At 47.7% G+C, this 16607-nt stretch overlaps 1 pseudogene; it reads left to right on the top strand.

The window, feature by feature from the left end:
- The first annotated feature begins 1732 nt into the window (after nt 1–1732).
- Nucleotides 1733–2193, top strand: LOC114703091 (annotated as a pseudogene).
- Nucleotides 2194–16607: the final 14414 nt, after the last annotated feature.

Genomic DNA, 16607 nt, shown 5'->3' with positions numbered 1-16607 from the left:
CGGGGACTGAGTTCAAAGACCTTTTGGATTGTATTCTGGGGCAATGGTTGATTGAGTACTTGTATTGTGATACTCTTGAGTTGTGTTCTGGGATAATGGTTGATTGAGTACTTGTACTGTGACAGTCTTTTGAGTTGTGTTCTGGGATATGGTTAAGTACTCGTACGACACTATTCCTAGGGAGAGGCGAGCAAATGTCTATTCACCTTGGTTAGGGAACCCATGACAGAGCAAAACACAGATACCGCCAAAGACCAGCCTGGTTAGCCAATGAGGTTTACAGAGGCGGCATACGAGAATATAGGTGAAGGGTTGTTTACAGGAACAGAAGTGACTCAAAAGACAGCTGCATCGAGACAGCTCACAGACACGCTGACAAACTACAGGCAGTTGAACAGGCTGGAGACTGGTTTGAGCCTCCTCAACAATAGCTCAGGGGGACTTTGCTTGTTCCAGGCAGTTATGCTGACCTGAGAATGCTTGGGAGGGGCAGGTCTAGTGAATCTGGTCAGTTTCAGGGACTTCCTGAAGCCCTTGAATTTACTTGCTGAGCTTAAGGAGCTTCCCTGCAGGTGGAGTGTTCCACCACATCCCACTCCCAACATCGTCTTTAAAGAGCTTCCCTCCAAGAGAAGGAAGTTAAGTCCTGCAGGAAGCTGCTTCACGTCGTCAGTACTGATGACAATAGGAATTGTCAGGCATTGCTTTCACCCCAGGAAGAGGCCGGGCAGTTGGTGCTAGGGGAGGGGAGGCCTGCCCATGGAGTCTGAAGACCCTGGTGAGCATCCTGCCCATATCCCTTCTTGGTTGGGAATATGGACTGCTTTTTGTCCTCTCTCTGGCTTTAAAAAACACAAACACTTTTGGGGCTGGAGAGATGGCTCAGAGGTTAAGAGCACTGGCTGTTCTTCCAGAGGTCCTGAGTTCAATTCCCAGCAACCACATGGTGGCTCACAACCATCTGTAATGAGATCTGGCGCCCTCTTCTGCCCTTCAGGGGTACATGAAAACAGAACACTGTATATATACATAATAAATCTTAAAAAATTAAGCTGGGCAGCGGTGACACATGCCTTTAATCCCAGCACTCAGCATGTGAACTTGTTGGAAGACAGACAGAGCCAGGCGGAGTTTGAGGCCAGCCTGGGCTACAGCGAGAGATCCAGGACAGGCATCAAAACTATACAGAGAAACCCTGTCTTGAAAAAAACAATGACAAAATAAATAAATTAATAAAAAATTAACCCTTTCAAGGGTGCTCTGCTCCAGTGTGCAGGACATGCTGGCAATCTGGTGTGCAAACTCTGGCCACCCTAGCTCTAATCCCCCAGATCTCAATCCTTTTCATGGGTTCTTTGACTCCCCTCCCATACCACAGCTGAGTGCTCTGCAGGCAGAAGCTAACTCTCATCTCAACCCCTCCTCTAGGGCCACCATCCAACACTGGGTGCTGTCTACTGTCTTAGTGCTTTGTTCTTTTTAAGAGTTGTATAGGGCTGGAGTGCTCTCTTGGTAAAATGCCTGCCATGTAAACAAGGCCTGAGTTTGAGTCCCAGAATATACATTTAAAAAAGCTGGACACGGTGGTGGCATTTGATTATAATCCTAATGCTGGGGAGACTGAGGCAGCTCCCTGAAGCTTGCTGGCCAGAGAGCCTAATCGGTGAACCCAGGCCAAATGAGAGGCCCCACCTCAAAAACCAGACCAAATAAAAACAAAACAACACAGGATGCAGGCTTCCTCACGTTGCAGTGTCAAGCAAGTGGCTGGATCATTTTTGGAAATGGTATCATAATGCTGCAGGATTTGATAAACAACAGACTGGGGTTAATGTGAGATCATACAGCATCTGAGACTGAAGACGTGAACAAAGCCATAAGAAGGCTTCCTGACCTTCGAAACAGCAGACTGTTTAGCATTGAGAGAGCCCTGGACCCAACTGAGGCATCAGATCTTGCCTAAGGAGCAGTGGACAAAATATGAGGAGTTAGAACAGGACAGTTTCTCCCTTGAACTCTATCTGAAAGAGGTTATTGGGGAAAGAAGAGAGAAGAATGGGCAAAGAAGTGAACTTGTAGTTAAAATCTGTGGATATGCCTGGTCTCAGCATATTTTTATGAAGTTGGTTCAGCCTGAATCACAATTTAAGAGTTATTTGCTCTGCAGATGTCTCATTTTAAATAAATGCCTATTGTAACAAAAAAACAAAAACAAAACAAAACAAAAAAACCCCAAAACAACACCAAGTCCGATGCTGACTCCACAGATACAAACTCGTGCATGCACCTACACTAACACACACACACACACACACACACACACACACACACACACACACACACACACACTCAAATACCTCCCTAAACAAACCCGCATGGCTGGGTGCTGGGCAGACACAAGTCTGTGACACGTAGGATGCCATTTCAAGCCAAGTCACAGCTCCTGGGAACCTACACAGCAGCTGAAGGGTTAACAAATCATATTCAGAGTGGCATAATCAAAAGTCCAACAGGGCTGTGCATTAAGCGCTATGCTGCTTCTGAGCCCAACCTGGGAAGACATCCACGAACCATCTGAGCACCCAGAGGAAGAGCCTCCAGCCACGGAAGTGAGGGGAGCTGAGGCGGGGAACCACAATGACTCTCAGCATGCACCAAACACTTGACACAACCCCCAATCAGGACGTCGGCAACCCGGCAGACCAGACAGTTCTAAAGCCCATCAAATACAGCCACATACGACAGTGAGTTGACGTTACCACAATCCGCGACACGACAAAGCAAACACCTGCTTCGATGCAAGGCAGGCACAACCTGAATAGGTGCAGAGCGGCATCCGATGCAAAGACACCATAGCTGAGTGAAGCCAGAGCGGAGCTAGCTACAGACATCGAACAAAAGGCACCCAGCCCAGCGCAAAAGCACTCGGCCATGAAAGCACAGGCACTAGAAAGAGGAACCAGCGCAACACGAGAACCAGCCCACCGACACAACCAAAAACAGAAACCACACCCCCACAACCAACCCAAATCTGCCAGCAAGCCTACAACAAACAAGCAACCACCATCGCGACAAAGCAAGGATGCAAACCACACCAACCACGCAGACATCAAAGCCAGAAAATCGAGACAGCGCGCACTAACAGTAGTGCTGCAATCCCCCAACCCAAAGCCACCACCCAACAAAAAACACCAAAATATGTAGCACTATCGTAAGGGGACAGGGCGAGATCAATTCCTATTGCCGCTCCTGTGCCGACAATCCCTGCCAACACCTAGCGGCAGCCCAGCAACCATGCCTCACCATTACACATCGGAACAACACTACACAGCGGACAAGTGTATAGGAACTTCAGCAACATCTACCCAAAGCACCAAAACAAAAACTACAGCCCAAACTTCGCTTTACCACACCAAGAAAGAACTGCCAGGCAACCTCCAAATACCAAGCGCTTAACAACCACTTATTAAATACACCGAACACCGAACACTCGAGAACCCGCAAGAACCGAGAGAAAAAAAAATGCTCTTCTGTTGTAGAACCGACACCACACGAGAAGTCCAACAACCTGTAAAACAAATACACCATAGTTCAAAGGATAATAAGCCAGACACACAGAGCCAAATATAGAGTGAGACAAATAGACCACAAATATGCAACACTCACACACACTCCACCAACAAAACCTGTCCAGATCCACTATCCTGAGAGCTTCAGTGAACAAAGACCCCCTGTACCTGAGGCATGCCCGTTCCCCCCCAGCACCCGCACAGCATGCAGCTGTTAACCTGCAAACCCTTGGGCCCAGGGCGGCTCCCACCCTGCCAAGCCACTCCCCTGTCCCACAGCACAAGCAGCCTTATCAAGCCCAACCCCACTTTAACCTCAGCCCAACCTAGCCCCAGGGTTCCCATATCCACAGCCCGCACAGTAAGGCTAAATCTATCCACCAACCTTGCCAGCCCTACCTCAACGACTCCCACACACCAAGCCGAGCTACGGCAAAGCATACACAACAAGCTCCCGAACTCACCATATCCCCAAATCAAAACAACCAGGAAAACGCAACTTGAAAACAACAAACCCAATAACATCCTAGGCACACATCTCACTAGATGTGATAATGACCGGGCACCAACCGGCCAACATAGATTGTTCACATACAGGGACGGCCAAGGGAAAAAGCTCTGCACTGCTAACCCAGCACACGCAACCAACAACAGCACCCCCTACTCCTACAGTAAGCACGGACCCATAAGCCGTGGACCAGACAACAAGGAAAACTAGGCACACACACACACACACACACACCACACACACACCACACACAAACACAACCACCCCCAATCACACTACCCTCCAGCGACACCAATAATATAACAACTCAACCGCTGAACTACCTTACCAAAAAAAGCCCCCTGTCACCCTCAAGCCAACATCATACTGGCCAGGCCCCCACCACCCAAAACCACTACAACGGTTGATGACATAATAGATCCGCACTCAGAACCAACATTATAGCAAAATCCTCCCCAGACCACCTCGAGACGAACTGCGCAGAGGCCAGCCCCACGCGGGCACTCTCTGTGACATCTTGCAGCGTCAAGGCAACAAACCCAACACCAAAACACCCCCCCCAACACAAAAAAACCAAAAAAACAAACAACAACACCCCCAACACACTGCGTCCCTCCAGCAGTGCAGATCGCAGCCGACAAAGCCCAGCCGCCGACCACCATACATTAACACAGAGAACAAACCCCAACCCATGTACTCAAACAAAAACAACAAATCAAAAAACACCCTAACTTTGAAAAATTGAGTCCCAAAAAGACCCAAAGGACTGTCATACACCTAAGCTCAACAGGACACTTCACGGGGTCAAACCTTCCAAAGAGGGCAAGGGCTCATCAACAACCCTGAACCAAGACGGCCACGGCCCAACTCACACAGTCCTACCACACCCGTAGCGTAATTCGAAAAAGGCTGGCCATTCCGCCACAAACGTGAGACCAAAAAAGTAAGACCACAGAAACTCACACACGTGACAAAACAAAAACCGACCAGCCTCGGCCCCCAGCCAAACTCCCTGAACCCCAGCCGCCCTCCCATCTCTGCAGAACATAGCTCAAACTGAAGCGACCAGAGAAAGAGAATCTATCTCAAGGACCTCTGGCAATATCGCTCCAAGGTGGGACGGGGACGATAAGCAGGAACCGAGTCACCTCAGCAAATCACAACCCACACCAGCAAACCAGCCGACCCACCAGATCGATGCATGCTGCCGGGGGGAAAGCTTGCCCCCGAAGCTGCCACTGCTGCGTCAGCACGGAACAGTCATGAATGAAGGAGCCCTCGTGCAATATAAAGACGTTTATCACTGTTACCGACACACCCCCCCACAGCCACACACACCACCAGCCACCAAACCCACCGAACAGACACAACCCCCAAAACCCACCACACCCAAAAAAACAAACAAACCAAAAACACCAAAACGCCAAACAAACAAACGGTACCAAACAACAGCTTATAACCTGTATTATAACCAAACCAGCCACTCACATCTCTCCTCCAACGTACCCATGCAGGCATCTTGCTGCCCATCCCGGCTCCACCAACCGTCCCGCTTCCAAAACAAACTAAGCGCAGTTAAAGTGCACAAATCAACGCGTCTACCTTCTCGCCAAAATACGATCAGTCAATACGCACATACACACCCCTTTGCACCAAGCACCGACAGGAAAAAGACCACACCATAGAGCAAGCGCCACCAAAAACCCCGGCCTATGCCCCACCTTCTAATGTACGCAGCAAGCCAACTCTACACTAATACTCACAAAACCCACCTCAAGGACGCAAACCCAAACACAAAGCCTCACACGCCATCCCTGAACTTGCCTTGCCAAGACCAGACTCACCCCGGAAAATCAAGATCAGGAGCGACCTATCTCCAGAGAGACCATTTGAACACCGGGAGAGCTACCCACAAACTCTCATATAACATCTGGACCGAGGAGCATCTCAGCATGCACCCCAACAATCCTATAAGAGGCCCAAACAACACCAACATCCCACTGGAAGACTCCAGTCCCTATTTCTAGTCCATATCACCAAGATAAAACAAAATAACGTGAGCAAGACCTAGCATCGAACAAACACAGAATGACTGACAAGGATCCAAAAACCACAAAAACCACACAAAGCAACAAAACGAGGCCACCTGGCAGGAACAACCGCAGGAGAACTATAGAGCAGCGTACATACAGCCCAGGCAGGAAGCAGAACAAACCCGACCAGAAAACATGGCAAATACATTCCACATCACACTCGCCTCAGACAAAACCGTGAACCCAACAGACAACACATACCAGCCCAAAAACAACACAACCAAAAAACCACGAGACGACACTAAGCCTAATTACAACCACAACGCCAACAAACCCAACATGCAACCAGCCAACCTCACTAATCGTCTCACAACAAACACTAGAGCACCGAGCGCACAAATAACGTGCAAGGGTTTGCCATATCTGCACCCTGATAAATAGTATTTGAGAAAAGGCATGAAGGAATCGGAAGCATTGATACCTAGAAGATTACACAGTACATTATAAAAGTGGCAGACGGGTCCTCAACAGAAGAGTGAGCTGGGTGGCGGGGCTCTGCAGTACCACCACCACCAAGCACTGGAAAACATCGCCTGAACCCAAGCGGCCTGAAAGCAAAGAAAGGCTGACAAACAAAATGAGCAGTAATAAAACTAAGCAACCGAGAGGCTACCTGCTGACCAGGAACACACTTGGCGGCCACATAAAAAAAACAACTGACAACCCACAGGACAAACCTGTCTGTTCCACGCCAGGCAAACGTGTTAAAGAGGCCATCCACACAAACCATGACACCAGCCCACACTGGATAGAAACCGAAGACAAAAGGGAAAACCGAGCTAAGACACGACACCAACCGCAGTATCCTCCAACAAACCGGAACCCAGAAACCAGAACCAGAGAACCCAGCCACAGAGCAGCCCTTGCACCTTATAAGTGGGCCAGACACTTGGAACATGATATATCTATTCCAAAAAAGGATCACCTGAGTGTCACCAAAAATTGAGAGAGAAACTCGAAAGGCAAAAAGCACTTTAACCAACCAAGTCCGTGTCCTGTAACATGATGCAAACCCAACCGAGTGCCATACACCAAGACCCACAACCCAAACCAATTAACCCACCAAACCTGAAAGCAGCAGGACACCAAAACACCGCACATTACTAACCATGACCCAACCGCGCAGAAAAACACAAACCAACCCACCGCAACAAAGACCAACCCAACCATAAACAGCCGCCAAGGCACCGCAAAACAGCCCCAGACCAGGAAACCTGTAAACTGCCCACCTGTCCACCCACAGGGCAAACCCAACAACAGGCACCAACTCCAGCATAGGCTACTAGCAGAACCCGCCTCCCCGTCCAACAGACTCTCACGCAGACATGACACAACCAAAAAAAAAAAAACAAAGCGAAAATGGCGGCATGCGTGAAACCAGGCAGCCGTGAGGAAACAAACACATCCAGGCTGTCAGAACGATGGGAAAATGACAACATAGAAAAACACAATGAGGGCAAGTTAAAAACCCAAGAACAACCAAAAAACAAAAACAAAAAAAAAAAACAAAAAAAACAAAAAAAAAAAAACAAAAAAAACACCAACAAAAAAAAAAAAAACAAAAAAAAACAAAAAAAAAAAAACCAACAAACACACGCCCAAAAAATGTTTTCACAAGCACCCAAAAAACCACAAAAAAAAAAACAAATACCCTCCACCAAAAAACACCACCGCAACAACTGAGTATACTGGCATTCCGGAACCTAGCAGCCAACCGGCCACCACAAAAAAAAACACAAGGTACTACACCAAAGACAACCATGATGCAACCCCAGGACTGTCACAGGACTCCAGGACAGATGACCTGCCTATTTCCTCGTACGAAGGCTTCACTCATCACCCGTGGAACAAAAAAAAAAAAAGACTCGTTCAGAAACCATAGCCGTTTCTTAATTAGTCATAACGGTCTCAAAACCCAGGTCTGCCGGTCACTCTTCCTCCCAACTGCGCATCAGCCAAGCAAATATTCCACTATACAGCTCCGACCTAACATGGCAGAACAACAAACCAACAAATTCAGAAGCAGCAAAGAAGTGAGTCTGTATCATCACCATCAACAATGAAGAACCATCTGCATCCAAACAGCAAAACATAGGGCCAGCATGTTCCTACTTCAGATGGAAAGATAGCAAGGACGAGCCCCTGTTCCCATCCATATACAAGACAACACACAGTTCAGACAAGATACCGATATTGAACTATACAACAACTCCTGAGATGAAGCTCCTGTGAACGGGCAGACTTAAAAACCAAAACAACAGGAACGCTTCTGCCATTTGCTACAAACAATAAACCAGGCCTTCAAAGTCAACAGTGGTTCTCAACATCTAACACCTAACCTGTGCACCCTTTAACACCCAGATTCCAATCATTGTATAGTGCAACTCCGACCAATCCAAACCCATAAAGTATTTCGTAACTAACTTCATAACTGGTCATTATTAGCTAGTAAGTCCCAATATATAACATGGTAAATGAATAAAGTATTTTTGAAAAATCAACAGGCTTGCTAACGGTATGAGCACCCTAACAAGTCTGAGAAAACCGCGCTCTAAAAGTGAAGATCCTGACATACGACCAATAGTCAAAGCCCCTGAACAAAACATTCATGCCAAGAGTCTTCCATAGTGAACAATAGCAGGAAAGAACCAAACCTGCAGAACCAACTACACCAGCATCAACGCAGGCCTGAGCTGGCACCGCCGTCAAGAAACCCGGCCATCAAAGTACCAATCACCAAATCTTAATCACCCATATGCCAGCTTGAAGGGACCCCCACCAGGGCACAGGCTTCAAAGTGACATCACAAGAAGAGCAAGTGGATGAATGGAAAGCAGCCTCCGTCCCATATGTGCATCTCTTAGGCCTGGCCCCTGAGAAAAGTGAGCATGACATTGTAATCTTTCTGGAACCGCCAAGATCCTTCCTAAAGACAACCAAACTGTCACAACTGCACAAAGGCCCTGCACAGCCATCCTACGACCCTACAAGGCACAGAGTCCCTCTTGGTGCCTGTTCCCGAGGCCGTGACACTGCCGGGGCCTCCTTGCCTCAAGATGAAGTGCTCCCGTTTCCGGTCTCTGGCTCGACTGTTACCTGCAGCCCGCAGCCCAACCCCCACACCACGCTGTGCCAACACTGGTACTCCTTCTGCTGGCCTATTTCAGCAGCACGGCTCATCTTTCTTCACCGGGTCTGTGTCTTCCTCTGCATCCTCCCGTAAGCTTGTCTAATCTGCCAGAGAAAGCTCTGGCCCTGAAGCTTTCATTCTCAAAAAGCAAGATGCCCAAAAGAGGCAGGACACATACACAGGTTCAAAACAGCACCTACAATCATGTTGCGGGCCATTGTAACAAACCGTTCTTCAAAATATCCACAGCAACCTCAGACAAATACCTCAAGAACAAAATTCAACGAAGCCAACTCTAAAACACCACCACCCGTCCCAGGGTAAGAGGGTGCTCACACTTTTAACAGTGGCCCAGGGAACCTCCAAGTGAAACACTGTGTGCTAGTTCCAGAAATGCTCACATAAAAACAGCCAGGGGGACCTTGCCAGACCCACCAGCCGCTTCATAAACCCTGCTTGAAATCACAGCGCACCAAGCAGCGAACATAGCAAAGACCAAATTACACGAGGTAGCCTCGGCTCGTATCAGAACCTAAAGCTACAACTCCCACCCCAAGAATCGTTAACTCCTACTATAAGACAGAGTGAAGAAATAAGAACAAGAATACAACAGCACTTCAGAAGAGGCTGAAGAGTAGGAACAATCAGAGAATGCGATTCAAACTTCAAAAGTCAGACCTAACAATACACTGTGAAAACCCTGTTTGAAAAAAAAAGGAACCACTGTTAAGAGTCCCATGATTGAGAGTAATCTTTTTCCACTCAAAGGCCACTCCGGCCCACCGAAGAAGTCAAACAGAGTTTGTTGAGCTGTAAAGGCTTTCCGGATATTCATCCTTTCACGGCAACTCACAACATGTGTGCTCTAGTGTTGTACCCATAATAACACAACAACCCAAGAAAACCCAGCACCCCCTTTCAACGAACCTGAACGCATGCGACTCTGACTAAACCCCGAGTCAAGTGCTTCAGGATATAAGTCTTAAAAAAGTAAACCAATTTTACTTCGGTCTCTAACCTCTAAATGCCATGCTTACATTAAACACAAAAAATTTCTAATTATATAACTTATTTATTGGGACAAATGCTGGGCGCCGCTCCAGAAGACAACATCTCAGGAGTGATTCCTCCTACTGTGTGTTTCATATGGAAGTACTAGCCACGACACCGCGCGTCAGGCTCAATGCGCAGAGGACGACATTATAACAGAGACCAGCAAACAAATCTTCTGGCCCTGAATATATAGCATTTTGTTATTTACCTAGTGTAAAAAATCTACCATGATTAGCCGCGCACGACCTCACAACTCCCGCAGATAATGCCTAAACCCGCTTTCGCAACCCTCTGGAGGGCATGGCACTACAAACGCGACAGATGCCACGACTCACCCCCGCGGACACCATGTCTACTTTCCTTTTTTTTCTACATTAGGCGGGCACAATCCACATCTTGAACCTGCTTCGCAGTTCTCACACTTCCACCTGATATCACACCGACAACACACCCCCCGAACCAACACAACCCGAAGAGCCCAACGAACGAAAAACCGGTTCCCACTAACAAACACCTGAACATTGCATTCCAGAAGACAGAAAGGAAGACAACTCAAGCCACTACCACATCTTGGAACTCGAATAGGAATGTTATAATGTAAGCCCCGAAGCCCAGGCCTTTACGAGTCAGCTTCCACAGGCACATCGAACAACCAACCTACAACAACCAACGTACAAGGAAATAAACAAACCTGGCGACTACCAGCCAAAACGAGAGACAAACCGAACGCTCGCCATACTCCTACCACGAAAGAGAAGTTATCCACAAATGCACACCAGCAATTGCTCAAACAAGCCCTTCCCCATATACACAGCTTACAAATGTCACACCACGAGGCGCCATAAGGGCAGCGCACGCCTTCACGCCCATCCCAACGAAAGCCCAGCTCCCTCAGCCGCGTAACCCGCCGCAAACCAGCGCGTGGACCAACTCGCAATAACATCGGCTTCGACTACTTCACCCGAGCGGGAACGCCTAGACGCGACTAAAGAAGAGCTTCGCCGCACAAGACGCGCTGGCCAGTTCCGGCGTCTCCGCTGCCCCTGCTATCATGGAGAACCACCGACACTCACCGAACGCACCTCGCAAGCCCGAAAACACAAGTTAGCGCTCGGGACACACACACTCGCTCAAGCTCTACTCGGCGCCACAATGGCACCCTTAGACTGCACGCCGGGGAACGCAATCCAAGCAGAACGAGAACTCAGTTCCGCCATTGGACCATAAGGCACAAAGACAAAAGGCCACACCACACAAGAACCCACACACAGCTGCCACAGCGCGCCCAACTTCACGTCAAGCGCGCTGAACCCCCGACCTCAGCACGAGCGCGAGCGGACCAACAAAAAAGACCAAAAACCGAAACCACACCACCAAACACAAAACACCACGCGAGCAAAATAGGGCAACAAGAGGCACCCGCGATAGGGCCGGGAACAAGACATCGGAGGCGAACACGAACTCAACAAGGTGCAAGAAGACTAAGCCGAGGACGGAAGTGAAGTGAGCACTCCGATGAACGACACCGGGAAAGGCCAAAAGGCCATGGCGCACGCGGGGAGCGGAAGCCTTCTCAGCGCCGTGGACATCCGGACCGCACGCACGATATGCAACAGAAGGGGTTGATCCGGTCGCACGGGATAGCGCATAGGCAACCGCTCGGATAGGCCAAAACAAGAAATAGAAGAGCAGGCGGTCCCACCCGCGAGATGATAGCGCGGAGAACAATAAAAGCGTGTGAGGCCACAGACCAAGCCGGCCGGGACTTATGCTCGTGACCCGCGGCTCTTGCGTTAAAAAAACCAAGCAGCGCAAACCGGTCGGCACGGACCTCCTAGCCCGAACCCAGCGATACAAGCAGCGCAATGATACTCACTCAAGGTCGACTAAGCCCCACCCCGTCCATGAGAAAGAGTGAAATATTGCAAGCCCAACACAGGTAAATGAGTCCACAAGCAGTAGAAGGCTCGCGAATTACTTGTCCAGACGACTTACACAGCTACCAGAATAGAAGATCACCGACACACAACAATCTTCCCCTGCGCCAGTTCCTCCTCCGAGCGTTCCTTGCACAGGTAGGGTTTACCACAACGTCACCCACCGACGCGGGTTACGCTGGTACAAAGAGCGACATATTTAAAACTGCCCATCAGGGAGTCTTCATAACAGTGACCAAAAAAAAAAGTGAAACACAGATAACAAAACGAGTAACTGCAGCGATGCTGAAGAAACCTTCTCATTCCCTCTGTATTTCCCACACAAATCTAACGTAAGAACTACTGCTGATGCATTAAGCTTAATTTCGCTCATCTCGGAAGTAACGGGAACTGGCGTCTATGCTCAGCAGGCGTATAACTCCAGATTTTAGAGAAGCCATCCAAGATCTCGCGCAGATCAAGGTTTGGGATATCATCTGCAGAACTTTTAATACTCATCCTCTGTCTGCAGATGGAAATCTTTCTGTGCTCCTTGCTGGATGGAGTGTCCTCAACTGTCATACGTCACTCCGCAAATAAAAAAAAAAAAACACCAAAAAATAAAACTTTGAATTAAGGGTTCACACCCATTAAAGGCACCCCCCAACCACTTAAGATAACCACTCCTTCACAAACCTCCATATTCAGGAAGCCAGGTGTGTTGTTCACTAACTTTAATCCCACACCTGGGAGGCAGAGGCAGGCTGATCTCTGCCAGTATCAGAAGGAACCAGGCCAAACTGTGTAAGAGAGACCCTCGAGAGTCTCAAACAACTACCCCCAACCAAAACAAAAACCAACAAACAAAAAAGACCTGTCCCCACGCATAGGTCCACATTCTGAGGCGTCATTAGTGAAGACCATAGGCACTTACAACAAATGAAACTACGAACCCGGGCACAATCACTCTACCACTAGAACCAATTGCCAAAAGTAAAACACCCACACAAACCAAAAAACCAACCAAAAAAACCAAAAAAAGTGTGCAGAAAGGGTTAACCCCTGGATGGCAAAGCACCATGTTACCGAACACCAGATAGCAAACCGACCAACGATCATGTGCCCCTCCATTTCACACCGCTCATTCACCAACATGGTGTTCCATCCTTGAAGAACTGTCACGGACATGGACTCCTGTGCAAGAGACAAAGTATTTATGTCAATCCAATAACTCATAAAGAAGACATCTAAAAAAATCAGATGGACAACAGAGCGAGAACCTCCTCTATGGGAACCACCAACTTAAATGAAGGCTTTCACATAAAGAATACACATCCACCCCCCTCAACCTCCCACTTCCTAATGACATAATCACATATTGTCCAAAGCTAGCCATGGGCTTTCCACTGTGTCTGACTGCCACTCGAGTTAGACCGAGGAAATATAACATACCTATTCCTTAGTTCTTCTAGTTTCCTAGAAATAGATAAGGGGCCACGAAGAACCCTGAAATAAAGATGCTAATTAAGATTTCTAAAACCCTAGAAGGCTTACTTGGCTCTTTTTAACTCAAAGCTCCACCACCAAACTGCATCAGAAAGTCTGTAACACGGAGATTCATGTCCTGCTGAATGTACCATTTAGTACCTGGTATAAGCCAACCTCTCATGTTCTAAGCTTTTCCCTCCCTACCGCACATCACATTGTTAAGAGCAGCTGGTTCCATATAAGTCATATTGGCGTGTTTCCTGACCAATTAGAATCGCCTAAAGTTCGTTTATCTGCTGTAGACACCAAGGGCCACTGGCAAGACAATCAGCCATATCCCGTAAGCATTAGATTACATGATGGAACGCCTGTCCGAGTCACCTCCTTTTCTGGCATATGTGGTTCATTCACGTCGTTCGTCACATTCGATATAGAGGCCTCCCACGCTTCCGAACTAGAGCATAAGTCGACAATGTGTATAAGCGGGAGGTGGACAACAGCATATGAACATCAATATCTCTCCATAAACAAACTGGCCAAGACTTCTCCAAAGTCGATTCAGAGAGCAGTGGGTCATAATTATTCCAGAATGTTCTTGTGACTTTATCCTCATGCTGCACATCCCCACCAGGGCAACAGCAATACTGCGGACCAAAACAGGCAAAACTTCCAATCTCTAATCCCCAACCTGATGCGGAACCATCCAGGTAAGCCCTTAGTGTGCAGCCTTTCCTGAACCGCTAGGCTTAGAAAAATCAATTCACGAAAACAGTCCCACTCATCCTCAGAGAGCCACCACATGTTCCGACACGCGACTTGATCCCCAAAGGTGACACCAGAATGGACTTGAGCGGCGTGACTTTGAGCCATTACATAAAATGACATAGAACATCACAATAATTAATCATCAGAGAGTACCACTGGCCAGGCACGAAAAATAGGCTTCACGTTGCGAGAATAAGACTTAATGCGTATGAAACAGCTACACCCACTGAACCAGTGTCTTGCAAAGGTAGTAATAGTATACTGTCCCACAAACCTGAATCTAATAACTACCTCCTTCCTTGATTAAATGCAACTTTAATCCACCACCGATGCTTATACTATCACCAATAGAACCATAAATCAATATATGATCATGGAGACATAGCCACTAGGCCAATCCGACCATAAAAAGTCTCTGGAACTGGACCCAACCAATAAATCCTTTATAGAAGTTGTTTATTTTCCAAGTTATCTCCCATAATGCCTAGAGGTGAAAACACAATGAGAGATGTTGCCTTAACTGGAGCCTAATGTAACCCCAAACTCTGGCACATTATTCAAGGGAGCCCAACAATTGGCATACCCAGGCCGAGACACAGGGATAAAGGAACCCCGCAGTGCTAGTTTAAGACCTGTCTGCTACGAACCGGGAACGCATCAGGATAGGACATCACACTTTAATGCCACACTAAGGAAAGGCAGAGGCAGGCAGAATCATCTCCTTAGTTCAGCAGGCTGCCTGGGTACAGACGATGAGATTCAACGAAAGGCGCAAGGCCTACACAGCAAAAAACTCTGAGTCTTGAAAACAAATAAAGCCCAAAAAACCAACCAAACAAAACAAAAAAAGACCTGTCATGTATCAGTCTGAGAGAAAATTCCCAGGCGACCAACCGTGACCAAAATAGATCCGTCTATAAACCTGGCACTAGAGCTGACACAACCAACAACCGAGTACCACTTCTGGACTGACTCCGAATACTGCTCAACTGAACCCGACGAAGCAGGCGAAAAGACTAAGTTAAGATCTTAGATTCTCAACTCTGCGAGTATCCAGTTCTCAAAAAATGGTTAGTTCTGGAAAGAAACCAATATCCCACCGTACTGCTAACCTACTTACAACTGCGGCTTGCTGCGATTATATGTTTTCTGAAGCCAAGCACAACACCCGTCCGAACTCCATGACACTAAAGATCTAACCAAGAGTCCAGCCTCGATCCTTAGGCACACTTGGTCCACGCACCACCTTCTGCACAACCAAAAAGTAACCAACGGGCGCGATCTCCCAGGACTCTGACCCAGGAGCACTAAAAAGCAACACTACCAAGACCATGTGAAAGTGCAAAGCCACAGAAACAAACCCAGTTTCCTTGATGGATGACCACAACCCGAAAAACAAATAAACTTTGTTTAAAGGCACGATACATTATCAGAATAAATAGACCTGGCCACCTTATAAGTCTGGCTTTGTGAAAGCTTTCCTATAACTCCCACAAACACTAAGAGCGCGAGGAAGGCGCAAATGGGCTCCTCCTGCTTTAGAGTGTACCTGTAAGTCAACTCAGTACCAGCTTGCACTCCGGATGCCCAAAAGCCCACAACTCGGTCTCTGTGTCTGCTATACTGGCTTACTGGGCCTAATCTCCCTCGCCTACACACCCTTACTGCGAGACCCCAAACCACCACCCAAAGTAGGCATCATAAGGGAATAACATTGGGAAAGGTCCGCCATTAAAAGTCGCATCTAAAAGTGATATAGAGACAAGACGTCAAGACGGAGAATTGTGTAACAATGAAACCCCCTCCAAGTGGCCTCCTCAAAAAAACCACAACAACAAGATAGAATAAAGTTCTAATATATGCCACAGCTCCACACTGAAACACACTAAACAACCCATTGGACAATATCAGTCAATATCGTGAAACGCCTACTGATTCACTAGAGAACACTTAGGAAACTACATTTAAAAAAAGAACCAAAAGTTTAAAAAAGAAGGTAGAATAACCACAAAAATCACCTTCTTTTACACCACTTAAAATCATCGATAGAAATCATGCAAGGTCCAAGCCTGGAAAAAAGACACG

The sequence above is a fragment of the Peromyscus leucopus genome, chromosome 14, assembly GCF_004664715.2.
Source record: "Peromyscus leucopus breed LL Stock chromosome 14, UCI_PerLeu_2.1, whole genome shotgun sequence".
NCBI classification, from domain to species: Eukaryota; Metazoa; Chordata; class Mammalia; order Rodentia; family Cricetidae; genus Peromyscus; species Peromyscus leucopus.
Note: the sequence above shows the minus strand (reverse complement) of the source record. Positions and strands in the feature narration are given on the sequence as shown.